Source organism: Rattus norvegicus, chromosome 14 (genome assembly GCF_021556685.1).
Source record: "Rattus norvegicus strain SHRSP/BbbUtx chromosome 14, alternate assembly SHRSP_T2T, whole genome shotgun sequence".
In the NCBI taxonomy this organism is placed as follows: Eukaryota; Metazoa; Chordata; class Mammalia; order Rodentia; family Muridae; genus Rattus; species Rattus norvegicus.
In genome coordinates, this window is record NC_141547.1 from 33,000,062 (window position 1) to 33,017,614 (window position 17,553).

At 44.6% G+C, this 17,553-nt stretch overlaps 1 non-coding gene and 1 pseudogene across 1 annotated transcript; one reads left to right on the plus strand and one right to left on the minus strand.

Moving 5' to 3' along the window:
- Window positions 1–7,225: 7,225 nt before the first annotated feature.
- Snrpd2-ps1 (small nuclear ribonucleoprotein D2 polypeptide, pseudogene 1) lies at window positions 7,226–7,566 on the minus strand (annotated as a pseudogene).
- Window positions 7,567–9,193: 1,627 nt separating this feature from the next.
- LOC120096756 (U6 spliceosomal RNA) lies at window positions 9,194–9,298 on the plus strand. Its single transcript, XR_015637819.1, has one exon. It is a non-coding gene; the product is annotated as a U6 spliceosomal RNA (small nuclear RNA).
- Window positions 9,299–17,553: the final 8,255 nt, after the last annotated feature.

Sequence of the window (17,553 nt, forward strand, 5' to 3'; positions counted from 1 at the left end):
CTATGTCTGTACATTGGTCAGAGGAAGATGGTGGATCCTCTAGAATTGGAGTTGCAGACTGTTGGAAACTGCTATGTGGGTGCTGGGAATTGAACCCTGTGCCTCTGGAAGAACAGCCCTTCCATGCTCTCATCACTGAGCTATGTCTCCAGTCCTCATTTCTGCATTTTTCTCAGTGTGTTTGACTATCATGAATTACTTGCTCATGAACATCCTGGTGAAGATTGCTTGCCTCTAAGTATTGACTTAGATGGATTCTTAGAAGTGAAGGAAGGGGTTGTTATCAGAAACTTTGAGAGAATCCCCTTGTAGTCACCTGATGTTACCAGGGAAGTTGGTCTTTCTTCTAGGAGTTCTTAGTTTCACTGATAAAAGAATTTAAGAGGAGACTCAAGAGAAGCTTGAAGACAATTTTATTAGAGTTTAAAAGAACCCTCGAACCCACTCCTCCCATCCCAGGCAACCAGCCACACCCACACCCACACCCACACCCACACCCACACCCACACCCACACCCACACCCAAAGAAGCCAGAGGTAAATCTCAGCAGCTATCAAAAATGGGAAAAGGGAAGAAAAGAACCTTGCTGCTAAGGTTAAGTCTGTGTGGAGAGATCAGCACGTGGCCACAGGGTAGGGAATGGGTCTTGAGAGTGCTTGAAGCCCAAAGTGTTAGGGAAAGCATTTTTAGGACGAGGGTAGAAACAAGAAAAAGAAAACTTGATGCTTTTCTGGCAGACTTTATGAAGCTATAGATCAGTGATCCTGTACAGACTGAGTTAGACAATTCTGGGAAGGAAAAGTAAGTTACCTTACTAAAGGGATAAATTAGTCGGTCTATCTCTTCAGCACGCCTTAAGGCAAACTCGTCTTCCTGGGGGCTGTCCCACCTTCCTGCGTGTTGGCCCCTTGGCTAGATTAACCCTGCCCATCTACAATGCTGGATCTCCACCGAGGCCAGAGATTTTGCCTTGCAGACCGGAAGTGTTCCCTGACGGACCTTTAATGGTGCCGTGCCGCTTCCACCACCAGTATAAAGCTTTCTAACTTGTTGTTTAATAGTCCTTGCTTTGTCAACAGTCATCTGAACATCTTCTATCCATGAAGTTAAGGATGTGTCTACACGACACACACTGTGGGACACCCAGCTCACAAAGGCACCTCATGGCTTGTAAGAATGGTCTCGGCTGCAGCTTTCACTCTATATTTTGAACAGCTTTACTGTGTTAGGTCCATAGAATATGAAATTAAAGGAAACATGGCTGCTGCCGCTGCTGCTGCCGCTGCTGCTGCCGCTGCTGCTACCGCCCTCATAGAATTCCCAGGGAAAGACGAAAACCACGTGGGAGTGGCAAGGACAACATTGACAAGTTTTTTAATAGTTACTCACTGCATGATGAAGCCAAAGAAACACCTAAATCTTACACGCAGTGACCTCCAGAGACATCCTCAAAGAGGTGGCCATTAAATTCTTCAAGTCCAAGAAGATAACAAGGGGAAAGAGAGGAAGGAGACCAACTGGGCAAACAGTGAGAAGTCCCCTTTCCCACCCCCTTCAGAGGGCCTGAGACAAGAAATGGCTTGCAGAATGTGAAGAACAAGAGAGACAGAAAGGGTAGGGAAACGGAGTCTGCAGATGAAGGTCTGGACCAATCATAGACAAAAGTCTTTATAAGCCAAGAAATATGACCCTCATCCTCTGGAGATCAAAGCGTCACTAACGATAAAGTAGCCAGGTGGGTTAAGATTTTGAAAAAAGTGAGGAAGGATGAGTTAAAAGATGGGAAAACTCAGTAGGAAGAACATGGTGAAAAGTGTAATGTATCTATGCAAACATGCAGGCTTGGAGCTCTGCGCTAAAACCGTCCCAGAGAGGTGGTTGCAGCCTGGGTCAGATTGAGCTCACTCCATTGAGAGTGTATGACAAGGAAAGCAGAGGGCAGATGTCTCCTTAGGGAATTGCCCACATGGAAAGGACAGGCATATTAAAGGAAAATTGCAGGAAGCCATTGTTTTGGGCCAGATCCGACAGGCTAGATCAAAAAATCAATATGGAGTCACTCATGCTAAAATCCAGCATTACCAGACTGAAGCGAGGCTATTTGGTGACCCTTCACAGAAAAAGCTGGGAGTGACTGCAGTCTGGTTTCCTGTACCGGTTGTTTCAGCCAGACACAGATAACAGATAACAGAGTCCCCTCTGTCCTGATCCTACAAAAATAACCTGAAGCAACTGACTGTTCACCAAGTTTTCTCCTGGACTGCTTCCTGTCTTACCTTGCAAGGACAGTAACGCTGATATGACAAGCCTGGTTCTTATTTCTAACTTTCTTCAGTCTTTTTCTGTCTTTAAAACAAGCCTCCTTGGCTTTGCTCTTTGGAACACTTTTTCGAATTTATGGACTTCTGTGTGACCTCCATTCTGGCATTGAAAAGAGAGCCAATCAAAATCTATATACCTTTACGAAACGTGCTTTTGATCCCCAGCCACAAATACAAATAAAAATAGAGTCAGCGAGTTGCCTTAGCGGGCAAAGCATTTCCACATCACCCTGGCAAGCAGACTTCAACCCCAGACCCCACGTGAAAAGCTGGAAGAAGTGAGTGAGTCAGTCTGTAATCCCAGGAATCCTAAAGTGAGGCCACAGCTGGAGGCAGGAGAAGCCCCCAGCCACCCGTGAACCAGACATCCCAGAACATGAACCCCAGCAGAATCATAGAGACCTTGCCTCAAAGAGGAGGAGAGAGCTGACTCCCTAAAATTGTCCTCTAACCTCCCCATGTACTCTCATGGCTTTTGCATGCCTGAGTATCTCTCTCTCTCTCTCTCTCTCTCTCTCTCTCTCTCTCTCTCTCTCATTTCATCATACACCCACACATACATCATACGGCCTCCCTCACGCGAACATACTAAAATAAAAATAACTCTTAAATACATTGTTGTAATTCTGTCCTTTAACAGAAAGAAAAGGAACCGCTGAAAAGTAGCCCTGTAAGCAGGAGAGGGTCGGAAAGACAAAGGAGCTGTGTGTAGCAGAAGACGACATCCCCCCGCCCTCCAGAGCAAAGGGTGTCATCTGTATCGAACCCCTTTGAGAGGTCAAACAAGACAAAAACAGAAATCTTGACAGTCCCTGCCACTACTCTTAAGTTCGTTTTAGGCATTAACTCATTTAAACTTCCAAGGTAGGTTCTTTTCTTCTCCTGGTGTTGCAGAAGAGGAAACCCAGGCAAGAAGTAGCCTAAAAACTTGCAGATATTTGAAACAGAATTGGACTCCTGAAGAGACTAACTCATGCTCAATCACTGTAATCCTGGTGAACTGGGGCGGGGGTGGGGGAGGCTGCCTTAACAACTTCTGAGTCTCCCGTCTCAGCTTCTTGGTGTTCATTTAGCAGGTATGAGCAGTGGCGCCTGTTCTTATCCTGGTGGGTGGGATCAAGACTCTGTGAATGCTAGACAATCACTCTACCACCCTGGTCCCCCAGCCCAACATGGAGGTTCGGGGTGACTGTACGTACCTGCTCTCACATGCCACCCTGAGCTTGTGGAGGCAGAATTCCAACCACAAGGGATTGTGCTCTAGAGTAAAATTGAAAAGGGAGGCCCATGAATCTAGCAGGAACAAGGCTCTAGCTTCCATCCTTGGCGTTATCTCCTACCAGATGTCTAATATCAGAAAGCCTAGAATATCCCACGTCCAGGCTAAGGGGTACATGTCTCTAACAGCATGTTCAAAAGGTTTGAGGCAGGAGGATTGTGAATTTTAAGCAAACCTGTATTACTTAGTAAGACCCTGACTCTGGAAAATACAAACAACCCTGTAGTCATACAAACACACACACACACACACACACACACACACTCATGATTATGAGCAGTCGATCATTCCTGAGAGCTGCCGTTATTTATTTATTTATTTATTTATTTATTTATTTATTATTTATTTATTTATTCCGTTAGTTATTATTTACTTATTTGTTTCTGATAAGACCTTACTGTGTGATGTGTGACCTTGGCTGACCTAGAGCTCCCTATGAAGACAACATTGGCCTTGAACTCACAGAGGTCTGCCTGCCTCTGCCTCCCTAGTGCTGAGATTAAAGGGACCCAGCACCTAATCCCACACACTGCTCAAAAAGTCATTTGTGTCTTTCTTTCTTTAAAAAGCTAGAGCTGGTAGTGCAGGTTTCTGATTCCAGCTACTTAGGAAGCTGAGGCAGGATGACCACAAAATTAAGAGGCTGTAAAGTCTGTCTTACAGCCTGAACAATTTAGTAAAATGGTGTCTTAAATATTTTTTTATGGTGTCTTAAATATTTTTTTAAAGGTTAAAAACAAGACCAGGGACTTATTTCAGCGATAGAACTTCTTGCCTGCCATGTGCAGGGGCCTGGATTTGATCCCAAGCATGGGAGAAAAGTAAACAACAGCAGGCTCTGTTATCTAAACCTATGTTGCCCCCTGCAAAAAGGAGAGGCATTCAGAGTTCATAAATTCCCTCCGAACACGGTCGGGATGCCTCTTAAGTCATGCATCTTTCTTCGGCTTGCATGACAATTATCTGTAACCTTGTCATAGTCTCTCCACTAAATAATAATTCTTTGAGGAAACTGCATTGTAATTCAACTGTGGCTCTCAGGAGGATTGCACAAACAAAACCTGTGCACCTAATAGGCACCCTATATTTGCAAAACCGAATTATTGACAATGTGTCTCAGTGCATTTTCTTTAGAGTTTTAAAATTTCCATCAGGGTTTGCTTTGTTCCCAAGAAATTCAATGTCGTTACCGTCGTTATCATTGTGATAAATGTATGCAATCAAAATCTACATTAATTGCACAATAAACACCATGACCTCCTCATCATTCTGTATTTTCCTTCTTACCCAATAAAGAAGTCATGCTGCCTGCCGCTACAGGAGTTAGAAACACTTTACGTCTACAAGTCTGACATGATTGAGTGAATACAAGAAGTAAATATGTATTTAACTAAGAGACTGGAGCAACCAGGTTTCCTGATTGGTGGAAGACTGGGACACACAGTCGTCTGCAGACTTTGGGCAGTTCCTAAACCTTGCAAGTGAACAGTTCCCATTAACGTCTATCTTTTACTCTTAATAGGCAGACAAGGAAAAGATTGTACGCTGCGGCATAGACCATTCCCAGATGCAAACGCTAAGACGCTCAGCTCATGGCTAGTCCCCAGGCTTCAGAGGTTAAAGTGACTGGGGATGGCGTAATATATGGCCCTGGGGAAGAAAGGCAAGAGAGTGGAGGTAAATGGGGGAGAGATGAGCAAACTTTGTGCTCTTTAAAAACAGGCCTGATGCTCTGCACTGGATATGCATAATTTATCATCCATCCTAGGACATTTCTGATGGCATTCCCACCACTGAGTTACAAACAGATGCCTCTGTTGCTACCCGTGGTTAGGGGGACTGTTTATTTATTCTCTTATATCTTCAGACAGGATCTTATTAGTCATCTTGAACTCATTTTGTAGCCTAGGCTGGTTTACACCTAAAGATACCCCTGCCTCAGCCTCCAGAGTATAGGCAGAGTTCTTTAGAGTTCCCTGACAATCTTGGCTCTCTTCTGAGATCTGAGCCCCCTGTGGGAATAAAAACAACTAAGACCTGGCTGAATGCTTCTGACCTTTGCCTCAAAGAACTTTCCAGAGGAGGGAAACTGCCCCAGAGCTTCCTCCAGGCTCTACAGAGACACCAATAGAAAGGCAATTTCAGAACCTGAGGGGTGGCTCAGCAGCCAAAGGTATCTGCCCCCAAAACCTGGCAACCTGGGAGTTTGATCCTTTGAACTTGTATAAAGGTGAGAAGAGAAAACCAACTCCAGAAAGTGGTCCTCTGACCTCCTCATGCCCACCTCTACACACCCTGTGTCATTCAGGAACACGCAGTTAGGAGAGTGCTGGACTGCCATGTGTAAAACACTGGGTTTGATGCCCATCATGGTATAAACGTGGTGCGGACCAGAGGTGTGCAAGCACAGACTTGAACTCCTAAGCACTAGAGAGATGACACGAAGAAAAGGAGAGTCAGAAGTTCAAGTCCTTCTCTGCTAACAAGTTCAAGGCCATCAGTGGATACATGAAACTCTGTCCAAAAGAAAAAAGAACAAAATGGGAATTCCTAGCTAAGTATACTGTAGGATGTCTGCAATCCCTGCCCAGAGGCAGTGTCTCTGGGGAAATTCAGGGCTCCCTCTTGGGTTCTCAGTCTTATTAATAAAAGAATTTAAAGATGAACTCAAGTGGAAGGCCAAGGACAGTCTTATTTGAGCTTAAAAGAAAACAAAACAACAAACAAACAAATAAAACCACCCCAGGGTAAGCTAGCTGGAATCTCAGTGGTCTCCCAGAAGAGGAAAATGGAGAGGAGAAATTAGGCAGGCTAGGAAGTCAGTCACACAGCAGAAAAGCATCCACAAGGCATAGGGAGAGGAGCGCTGGAGAAAGAGTGAAATTCGAAGTGTTAGGAAAAGCATGTTCAGAAAAGAGAGAGAAAGAAGGAAAGCTTCCCCTTTAAGGGGGTTAACTGCTACTATGTCGGCAGAATTGTTGAATGTTCAAAGTCAGCCTGGGATACATAACACATACCAGGCCAGCCTGAACTTCATAGAAAAAAATAAAGACAAGAAAGCAATTCCTGGCCAAAATTATCGTCATTATAATAATAACATATAATAACAGTTATGTGTTATTCTTTTTGACATAATCACCAGAGAGGATCACTTTCTATTAGAGTCGCCTGTATGACTTATTAACAGGTCATAACCATGTTGGCATATAGCCCTGCTGGTGTTTCCTGAGTAAAGGAAGACACTCACTTACCTATGGTCACTGGTTAGGAAGTACAGAGCAGGCTTGGGACCCTGACAGCCTAAATAGCCTCTCTGTGGTCTGTCCAGCTCTGCACCATGGTGCACTATGGTTTTATCCACTATGAGCTGGATCCAGCTCCATACATACCTGTTTCGAATGAAAGGCAGACTCCTTTAAAGCCTCATGCCTGTCTTCTCCACAGCATCATAACAACTATCTTTCAAAATCTGTGACAAATAAAACAATTCAAACCTTGAAAGCATATTTGATGTTTTTTTTTAAACAAAAAGCACAAGGTTTTATGTCTAGCCCATTGGGCAGGGCTCTGCAGGACTCAGCCATGCAGAGAGCAAGCTCTCAGAAGGCCGAAGCCGTCCTCCATTTTACTTGCGGGCAATGAGCGGCTTCTGCAGCACCACAATGACCCAGTCCCCGCGCAGGAACGTCTTGGAGATGTAGCGGTCCTTGTTGACAGCCTTGGACTTCTTCTTGCCCTTGCTCCTCTTGGGGACATCTCCTTCACATTTTCCAGCACCATGTTGTAGTGCCGGTCAAAGGCCTTCACCGGGCCCAGGAGTTTCTTGTTGCAACAGTTAATGAGCACTTGCGTGTCGTTGACCGACTGCGTGAGCACCGAGAGGGGACCGGTGTTGAATTCCTCCTCCTCCCGCTTCTGCAGCTCCTTGGGGTTCATCTCACTCTTGGGCTTATTGAGGAGACTCATGGTGAAGGTTTCGCTCGCAGATCACTCCCGCCTCCAAGCCCGTTGCTCTGACCTTTGATATTTGATGATTTTTAAGCAAAGTTGTTTTTTGCTTGCTCGCTTGCTTAGAGATAGGGTATTGTTATCGTGCTGTGGCTATCCTGCAACTTCCTATATAGAATAGGCTGGCCTCTACCTCCCAATGCTGAGGTTTTAGGTGTGGCCACTACAACCCTAGCTCTTTTTATTTATTTATTTTAGGCTTTAGATAATTTAATTTTATGTGTATGAGTGTTTTTGTCCGTGTGTGCCCGATGCCTATGGAACTCAGGACAGGATGTCAGAGCCCCTAGAATTGAAGTCACACATGGCTATGACCTCACACCCCATGTGTATACTGGGAATCAGTCTGCTCCAAAAGCAGCAAGTGCTCTTAACCCCCAAGCCACCTCTCCGGACTCCAAAACTGTTACGTTTTTTAGTGTGTTGCATTATGGACAGTCAGCATAAGGAAGAAAGGGTTGGTGTTGGCTCACAGTTTGAAGATGCAGTCTGTCATAGCCGGGAAGTCAAGGCAGAAGGACCTGAAGAGGTTGGAGCTCGCTCATCATCAGTTAAGAAGCAAAGAGGTACAGAGGCTGGTGTTTGGTTTACTCTCTGTTTTATTCAGTGCAGGGCCCCAGCCCACATCAGTTAAATCTCCTTGAAGCACCCTCATATACCTTGTGATTTTTAAATCCTGTCAAATTTAAAATCAGGTTTAGTTATCCTGGTGTGTTAATAACCTGGTACTGACCTTAAAATCAGAGACCTTCCAGGGCTTTTCTGTTGTGTTTGGTTTTGTTTTTTGAGATACGCTTTCTGTGTGCTGTGCCTCGATCAGGCTGGCCTCAAACTCACGGAGATTTGTCTCCTAGTACGGGAATCAAAGGTGTGAGCCACCACACCCAGCCCCTGAGAAAGTGTTTTGATGGTGGAGAATCACTTAAATGTTTCTAGTGGAAGGGAGACAGGAGAAGGAGGTGGGGGATGGGAGGAACACAGACTGCATGGGATTGGCCAAGTGGCTGTTGATGTTGTGTGAGAGGTCTGGGGGTGGGGGGTGAGGGGGACACTACATTACCGTGCATGTTTACCTTTACCAAAATGGAGAGAAACCATGGGAACAGCCAGATGTGGGCCGCTCGGTCAATGCTTGGCATTCAAGCCCCCTTGGATGCTCCGAACCCAGAGTCATCCTGTCTAAAATTGAGAAGTTTTCCCTTGACACTCTCAGAGGTTACACCCAGCTCTAAGATTTTATTAGTCTTTGTCTAGGGGAAAACAGTTTAAGGGGAGAAGTGTTGGCCAACTGTGTACTGGCCAGCTCTGGATTAAAAGGAGTTTTGGACTTATCTAACCATAAGGGAAGGAAGGAAGGAAGAAGAAAGGGAGGAAGGGAGGGAGGAAGGGAGGGAGGGAGGAAGGGAGGGAGGGAGGGAGGAAGGGAGGGAGGGAGGAAGGGAGGGAGGAAGGGAGGGAGGGAGGAAGGGAGGAAGGGAGGAAGGGAGGAAGGAAGGAAGGAAGGAAGGAAGGAAGGAAGGAAGGGAGGAAGGGAGGAAGGGAGGGAGGAAGGGAGGGAGGGAGGAAGGGAGGAAGGAAGATGACCATGTTTTCTTCAGCAGCATATACACTACGATTGGAACAATACAAAGAAAATTAGCGTGGTCCCTGAGCAAGCAGGGCATGCAAATTTATGATGTTCCATATTTTTAAAGTTATCTCTCTCCTGTCTGTACTTAGTGGCCTCGGTAATAGATCACATGGGCCAGTCATTAAAATAAAGGAAGCCTTTGTCTGCTAAGAAAAAAAAACAATTATGGCAGAGTTGAAAATAGAGCAATAATTAATTTTACACCCTCCTTCGTGACTCACATCTCTGCCTGCGTTGTGTGCTCCTGGTCATCTAATATTACCCTTCCCTGGCCTCTTCTCTAAATGCTATAATTTGCCATCTTTTTGGCTTCCTCTATACAAAATCATTACAGTGGAGGATTCCCATGTCAGGGGAATATGTTTCCTTCTGAGCTCTAGAACCTATCCATTTTCCTACAGATTTTATTTTTCTTTACAGCTGAATAATCCCCCATTTTGTATGGGTAATTTTCATAATCCGTTCACCTTTTGATAGACATTGAAGTTGGCTCCCTTTTCCTGTTGTCATCGACAGAGCAGCAATAAACAGGGCAAAGATCTCTATGGGCAGACATGGAGTTCTCTGATACATGCCCAGGAGTAAAAGGACTGGGTTCGTGTGGAAGGTTTTTTCTTCTTTCTCTCCTTCCTTCCTTCCTTCCTACCTTCCTTCCTTCCTTCCTTCCTTCCTTCCTTCCTTCCTTCCTGCCTGCCTGCCTGCCTGCCTGCCTGCCTGCCTGCCTTCTTTCCATCCCTCCCTCCCTCCCTAAAAATGGAATTGAGAGTGACCCTGTAAAACCCCAGGAAAGCTCTGGGACTTCAGAATGGCCGTTCTAACTCCACAGGAGTTCACTGAGCGCTTGGGACTGAGTTTATGTCTGAGCGGCTACCTTAGTCTAGCTGCACGTTTTCATTTGTGAGTTTGTTTTAAGAACGTGACTTTTAAAAAGGAGAAGAGCTGTGGAAACCACACTTCCCTCCGTCTATCCCTCTTCATGCCTGGACCACTAGTGGGCTTTCCTTGCTTTGCTTTTATAGCATAGAATATTGGGCCTTATTTAACTCCCCGCTACCCCTCAGTTTTCTCCTCTGTAAAATGGGGTGAGACTAGGGTATTAACTACCTCCGAAGGCTATGACAATCACACGAGTAAATAATTCACATAAAGTGCAGGGAGCTAGCTGTGTCTGCAGACTCCGTGACAGATAGATACGTCTTTTCCTAACTCCATTTTATAGCCCAGAAAACTAATTGTGGCTCAGTGAGGATAAGTGGTTTGGCCAAAGTCTATCTGTTTCAATAAACAGCTGTGCAGACATTTAAACTCAAGTCTCTGACCATAAATCCAGCCCCGATTCTCCTCCAACCGTCCTGTCCACTGTGGACACTGTTATGGAAAGGTTGACAGGTAATACGGCACAGTGATCGAGAGGGGCCTGGTAGCACCCGAGGAGTCCAACGCCACCAAAAAATAAGTTAATGTTTGTTATTAACACAAAAACCGTAGTCTGCATCACAGACTGCAGTCCCAGGGTCACGGAGCCAGTCAGCCTCTCTCCCAGACAGCCTGGAGCCCGGCACAGAGCAGTTGGAAAGCATTGGGGTGACTGGGAGGTAAATTACACCAGTCAGCCAGAGCCAGTCCAGCTCAGGCACAGGGACTAGGGTGTTCTTTTGTTTGCACACTGGGAAGCTTTGTAATTGGGCACACTGGCTTCTTGGAACAGCATCTTCCTTATGAATATACTGACCTCAGGTGACCAGGTTTGGGGTTTGTTTTGTTTTGTTTTTAATGTAGCTCGTGGTGAACAATTTTCCCTATATCTCCATCATGGCCAGAATCTCCTCCTCTGTGTAGCCTTCATCCATCCTCTCAAGATCCATTTTATTAATATGTTCAGAGGTTATCTGTGCCTGGTAAGTAAGAATGACAGTTTTCTAAGCCCAGTGGTTCTCAACTGATGGGTTGAGACCCTTACAAAGGTCTCATATCAGATATTTACATTGTGGTTCACGACAGTGGCAAATTTACTAGGACAGTTATGAAGTAACAACAAGATAACTTTATGGCTGGGAGGGTCATCACACCACGAGGAACTGTGTGAAAGGGCCGTAGCATTAGGAGGGTGGACAGCCATTGGTCTCTGTGAAGATGGGTTGTTAAAGGCCAAAAGGAATTCACAGGTACGTATGTGTGGGGTGATTTAAATGGGGCCAGATGTTAAGCTGAACACTGTGGAGCTGTGGATGACTCAACAAGCTTTGACCAAGGGGGATGAGGAACCCCAGGATTCTACATGGTCATCAAAAGGAAACTCACCAAACGCCATGGCTCCTCTTTGGCTGAGACAGTGGAATGCACTGGGGAACAGAGAATGAACGGGGAGGTTCATTTCTAGTGTGCACCTTGCCTTGAGTTTACTTTGTACATTGCCAGGATAGACTGCAGCTCTCCACCTTCCTGCCTCAGTTTCCCCAGTGCTAGGTTTCCAGGTATGCATCACCACATCCACCTCTCATTTGATTTTAAAACGCAGGGAACTATCTAAGTTGGGGCTTCTATTGCTGCAATAAATACCAGAATCACGAGCAACTTGGGAAGGAAAGAGATTATTATTACACAGTCTCTCTTCAAGCAAAGTCAGGAACTGCCTATCTAGTGGTGGCTCCACCCCCACAATGAGCTGGCCCCACCCACATTAGTCATCAACCAAGGCCAATCTGATGGAGGCAGTTCCTCCATGGTGATTCCTTCTTCTCAGATACGTGGAGATTTGTATCAATTTGACTCAAAAACCAACCAGCACAAAAATATTGCCGAGCCCTAAAGTACAGGGCTAGGGGTTTCCAGGACCTGTTTGAATGAATATGCCTTTGACTCATTCGGTCTGCCCATCTCCTGCTTTCCCAACAACGAGAAGAGAATAGATTCTGTGGAGCATTGTGAGTCTGCACTGTGACCTCCTTTCTGTAACAGAGCCATTACAATAGGAGTTCATCAGAGCTCGTCACTCTCTGTTAAATGAATGAAAGCTTGCATGCATGCGGGGGAGGGCCTGCCTCTTCTTCATAATATGTGCCCTGGTTAGAGCCACGGCGGGGCCGAACTTTACAGATGTTCTCATGTAACGGTTCAAGGGCAGCGAGCTGAAAGCGAATCAGAAACTTCTTCATGTTTTGTTCAAAGCCCACGAACACTTGGACATGTATTAAATGTTAATAAGCAGCTATGTGGGTCAGTGGGTTAAGTAATAACTGTGGAGGGAGGTGAGAGGTGAGGAAATACACGGAAATTACAGTCGAGGACGGCTTGGCTCACCAGAGCGAAACTTGTATAATAGTATGCCAGTGATTTAGCCAGGCTATTTTCCCCCTTCCTTGCATGGCCAGCTCTGCACAGTGACAACCTTTTCGTCACAGGCAGCTGCAGAACCTGGTAAAATTTGGGAAATATTTGAGAAGCACCTAAGAGGTTGCATATAGGGTCACTTCTCCTTACAAATGAAAAGAGAGAAAATCACTGTGTTTAGACAGAATGTTTGGGAGCTGATTGTAGGGTTTTTTTTTTTTTTTTTTTTTTTTTTTTTGGACCATTCTTTCTCTCCCTCTTGTATTTGACCTTTTTAATATTTTTTCTCACATTTTTATGAAGTCCAACAAAAGGAACAAGGGTTTTTGTGAGCATAAAATTGCTGCTCCTGAAAGCAGTACCGACGACGATGATGATGATGATGACGACGACGACGACGACGACGACGACGATGATGACAGTAACAGCTAATCTTCTTTGAGAACCTGTTATGCACCAGATCAATTCTGAAAGTTAGAGATTTGGGGAGCAGGCGTTGTCAACCAGGAGACATTTGGCAAATATATCTGGGGCATTTCGAATTGTCAGGACGAGGAGAGAAGGGAATTGGGAGCTGATACAAGCATCGAGTGGATGGGTCATAAACACTTTCCCAAAGCAAGGGACAGCCACCAACACAGCCATGCATTCCCTGGCCCCAAAAGCATCAGCTTCAAAGGTGATGAAGCCTGCTGTAGATGAACTGGCTTTCTCTCTCTCTCTCTCTCTCTCTCTCTCTCTCTCTCTCTCTCTTTCATACACACACACACACACATACACACAAGTACACACATCACACATGCGCATACATACACGACGCACACATACACATGCTTCAGAGATTATCGCTTTCATTTGCAGATATAGAGACTGAGGTAGGAAGTCAGTAACTTATTCTGAAGCTCACAGAGGCAGAGTGTTTCCCAGTCCAGACCTGTCTGACTTCAGAGGCCTTACCCTAGGGATAGTCTATCAGAGCAGACACAGGCAGGAGATCCCTGACCAAGCCTTTGTTTTTCACATTACATAGCAGACATGTTCACAAACAGTCCTCTTGTCCACCAATGTCCCCTTCTAGAAATGTGGAAGCTGATGACTCCGACCCTACCTTTTTTTTTTTTTTTTTTTTTGCACAAAATACAGGATTTTTTAATCCCTGCCAAAAATTAATAAATAAATGAAAATTAGACTTTAAAATGAAAATGTCAACTCTGTGTCACCTCTTCCAACTAAAACATTCTGACACTGGATTATTTTTATTACAATAATATTGATCTATAATTAGGAATAGTAATATTTAATAAAAATATTCATAAAGGAGTTTGTGAGCAGTTCTTCAACATAATAAAAGTATTAGCAAGATAATGAAATGTCAAGTTTGCTGTGGGTGGCTGTTTTGAGAAATGTCGAGCATTACCCGTGGGCCCTGGCCCATTCACTAGATGTGTGTATCTCTTTCTCAGGCCCCTTCTCTCCAAGCCCCCGCAACTCAAAATGTTCCAGGGCATTGCGAAGTGCTTCTTTTTCTTCAGTTATGTGTATCAGTGGCAGAATGTGTCCCATGTTATGTGAAATTCACGAAGCAGTCCTCTTTCCCCTTTCGGCTGTCACTTTCCATAGTCATAGGAATTGAACAGTTATGTAATGTCCTAACGCAGCACTGTACTGAGCCCAAACCCAGCAAAAAGATGCTTCACATGTTGTAATTTTATTTTCAATGGTGGAGCTCCTTTTCCCTCTGAAAGCCCCAAAGGACAGTCATTGGTAAACATTACCCCTAATCACCTGTTTTCTGTCAGGCTGAGACAGGTCGTATATGGAATGAACCAAGGTGAGCACACCATAGTTGTCTCAGTGGGTCGTGTGCCATTTATTTTCTTGTAGACTGTCATAATCGGATGTCTTGCTTAGACTACATTTCACTTAGTAGTTTCCATTCTGCACTCAAGAGACTGAGGCAGGTGGATCTCTATGAGTTTGAGACCAGCCTGGTCTGCAGCAGCAGTTTCCAGGACAGCCAGAGCATATCTCAAAACAAGAAGAAAGAAAGGAAGGGAGGACAGGAGGAAGGGAGGGAGGGAGGAAAGGAGGGAGGGAAGGAGGGAGGGAGGATGAGAAAGGAAGGAAGAAGAGGAAGAAAAAAGAGGGAGAGAAAGAAGAGGAAGAAAGGGGGAAAAAAGAAAGAAAAAGTACTTTCCATTTAGCCCCAGCTGTCTGGAAGACCCATGTCTGTCCATCGCCTGACTGGAAAACTAGAAAATACTGCATACATTGAAAGCAAAAGACAAAACCAGAAAAGGCCCCAGGAAATTCAAACATCCAAAGAAAGGGTCTATAAATTGATGATATCAGGGTGATCCTTAAACAAATGTGGTTAGTTTTGACATATCATTTAACGATGAAGTATAGTAGAGTAAAATAATACATGTTTTCTTCTCTCTCTCTCTCTCTCTCTCTCTCTCTCTCTCTCTCTCTCTCTCTCTCTGTCTGACAGGATCTGTGCAACCTAGGTATCCTTGAACTCCTCATGTGGCAGAGAATGCTCTTCCACAGTCTTTTCCTGTTTTGTTTTTGAGACACGGTCCCACTACAAGCTCAAAGCAATCCATCAGGCTCTGCCTCCCAGGTGCTGAGATTAAGGGTTTAAGCCACAGTGCCCCAGCATACCTTAGACTCCTTGGCTACTTGCATTTACTCCCCAGTAAATGCTAGGATTACAGATGTGCATCACTGCATCTTGTTTTACATGGTGCTGATGATGGAATCCAGGGCTTCATGCATGGAGGAGAGGCAAATCTAACCTAACTGACCTACATCCCAGCCTTAGAAATTCCACTGATAATTTGAGGACTGAAGTTACAGCAGAGTGGCTAAGCCCTATCTAGCATGACCCAGGCTCCAAGTTCAATTCCCAGTACATGTGCACATAGTCACACACACACACACACACACACACACACACACACACACACACACACACAGAATATCTATTCCTCAATAAAAAGAAGAATGAAAAATCACTTTATGGGGGGTGGGGTATCATTCAAGACTAGCCCTAAATTAACATTTAAGAAACGCCATTAAACAAAATATAAATTAACCAATATTTTACATTTCATAAGATTAAAGATAATGACAAACCCAAGTTAGAAACCTCAAATTAACTGATTCTTCCCCCTCTCTCCCTATCCCAATCATACTCATCTCTCTAGTGACTGCTGGACACTGTGGTGACAGTTTTCAGACTAAAATAAAAGCATGGTAATTCTGATGGCTCATGCAAAAACCTTAAGCAGTTCACTCTTATCTAAAGGTAATGTCTGACTGCCTCGGGGCCCTTGGCACTTGGGACCTTTCTGATTTGGCTGTAACATAGCTTTCTAGCCTCATAACTTGCCAATTCTTGCTTCTTTTAATGTCTCTCATTTCCTATGAAGCTTTAATGCCAGTCTCAACAGACCAGGATCGTGTATTGCTAATTGGAGACTCTTTTGCATAAATATTCTTTACTCTTTCACCCCTCAACTACATCACCTCTCCAGGCCCAGGCATACTGACACCACACCCCATTTCCACAGTACATTGATTATTTCTCAACAATAGTCTGCTTTAAAACATCCAGCTGAGGTCCAGGGGATAGTTCAGTGGGTAAATGTGCTAATAAGTCAAGTCTGACTACCCGACTGGAACCTATGTAAAGAGCTGGACCCAGCGGTGCACATCTGTCATTACAGCATTTCTACAGAGAGACGGGAAGTGGAGACGGGAGAGTCACCTGGAAGTTCATGGACCAGCTGGGTTGGAAATCACAGCACAGCAGCAGAAACAAACAAACAAACAAACAAACAAACAAACAAACACAAGAGAAACCTTCCCTCAACACAGAAGTGCGTGCGAACCAGCCAGTAAGTTGTTTTCTGACTTCACACACATGTAGTATGCTTGTATCTATGGCACGCGCACACACACACACACACACACACACACACACACACACACACACACCCCATTTAAAAATACAGTGGATATTTTCCTCGCACAGATATTTAAGTATCCTTTGCTGTTTCACGGGCTCAAATTTTATCTCTCTTTTAAACATAGAATTATGCATCAGGAGAGATAGATCAGTAGTTAAGAACACTTGCTGTTCTCCCAGAGAACCAGAGTTCGGTTCCCAGCTCCCAAAACAAGCAGCTCATAGCTTCCCATAAGTCCAGTCCCAGGAGATCCAACTCCAGGTCCCCTTAAGGCTTCCAAGGGCACCTGCACACACACTCCATACATATATATATATATATATATATATATATATATATATATATATATATATATGGGAGCACACATATATACATAAATAAAAATGAATCTTAAAAAGAAAGAAGCTAGAGAGATGGATTGGTGGTTAAGCCTATGAACTGCTCTTCCAGAAGACCTGGATTCAAATCTCAGCACCCACACAGTACCATACCAGTACAACATCTGTAACTCCAGTTCCAGGGGATCCAATGCCTTCTTCTGGTCTCCATGAGCACTAGGCACACAACTGATGTACAGTTAGATATGCAGATAAACACCCATACACGGGGTTGGGGATTTAGCTCAGTGGTAGAGCGCTTGCCTAGGAAGCGCAAGGCCCTGGGTTCGGTCCCCAGCTCCAAAAAAAAGAACCAAAAAAAAAAAAAAAAACACCCATACACATAAAATAGAATAGGAATTCAAGAAAAGCATAACATCATATCCATAAATGTAGGTCCATGGGCATGTTGGGTTGACTTGGTGATCATAGGAAGTATGTTTTTGACACACTAACCTTGGGAAGCTCAGAACACTGTCTGCACTGGCCACTCTTGAAGGAAGTCGGAGGGCAGTGGTGTGATAAACCCATTCTTTCTTGATCAGTGTTCTGGCCAGTCTTAACCGTTAACTCAACACAACCTCAAGTCATCAGAGAGGAGAAGTTTCAACTGAGGAATTGTCTAGATCAG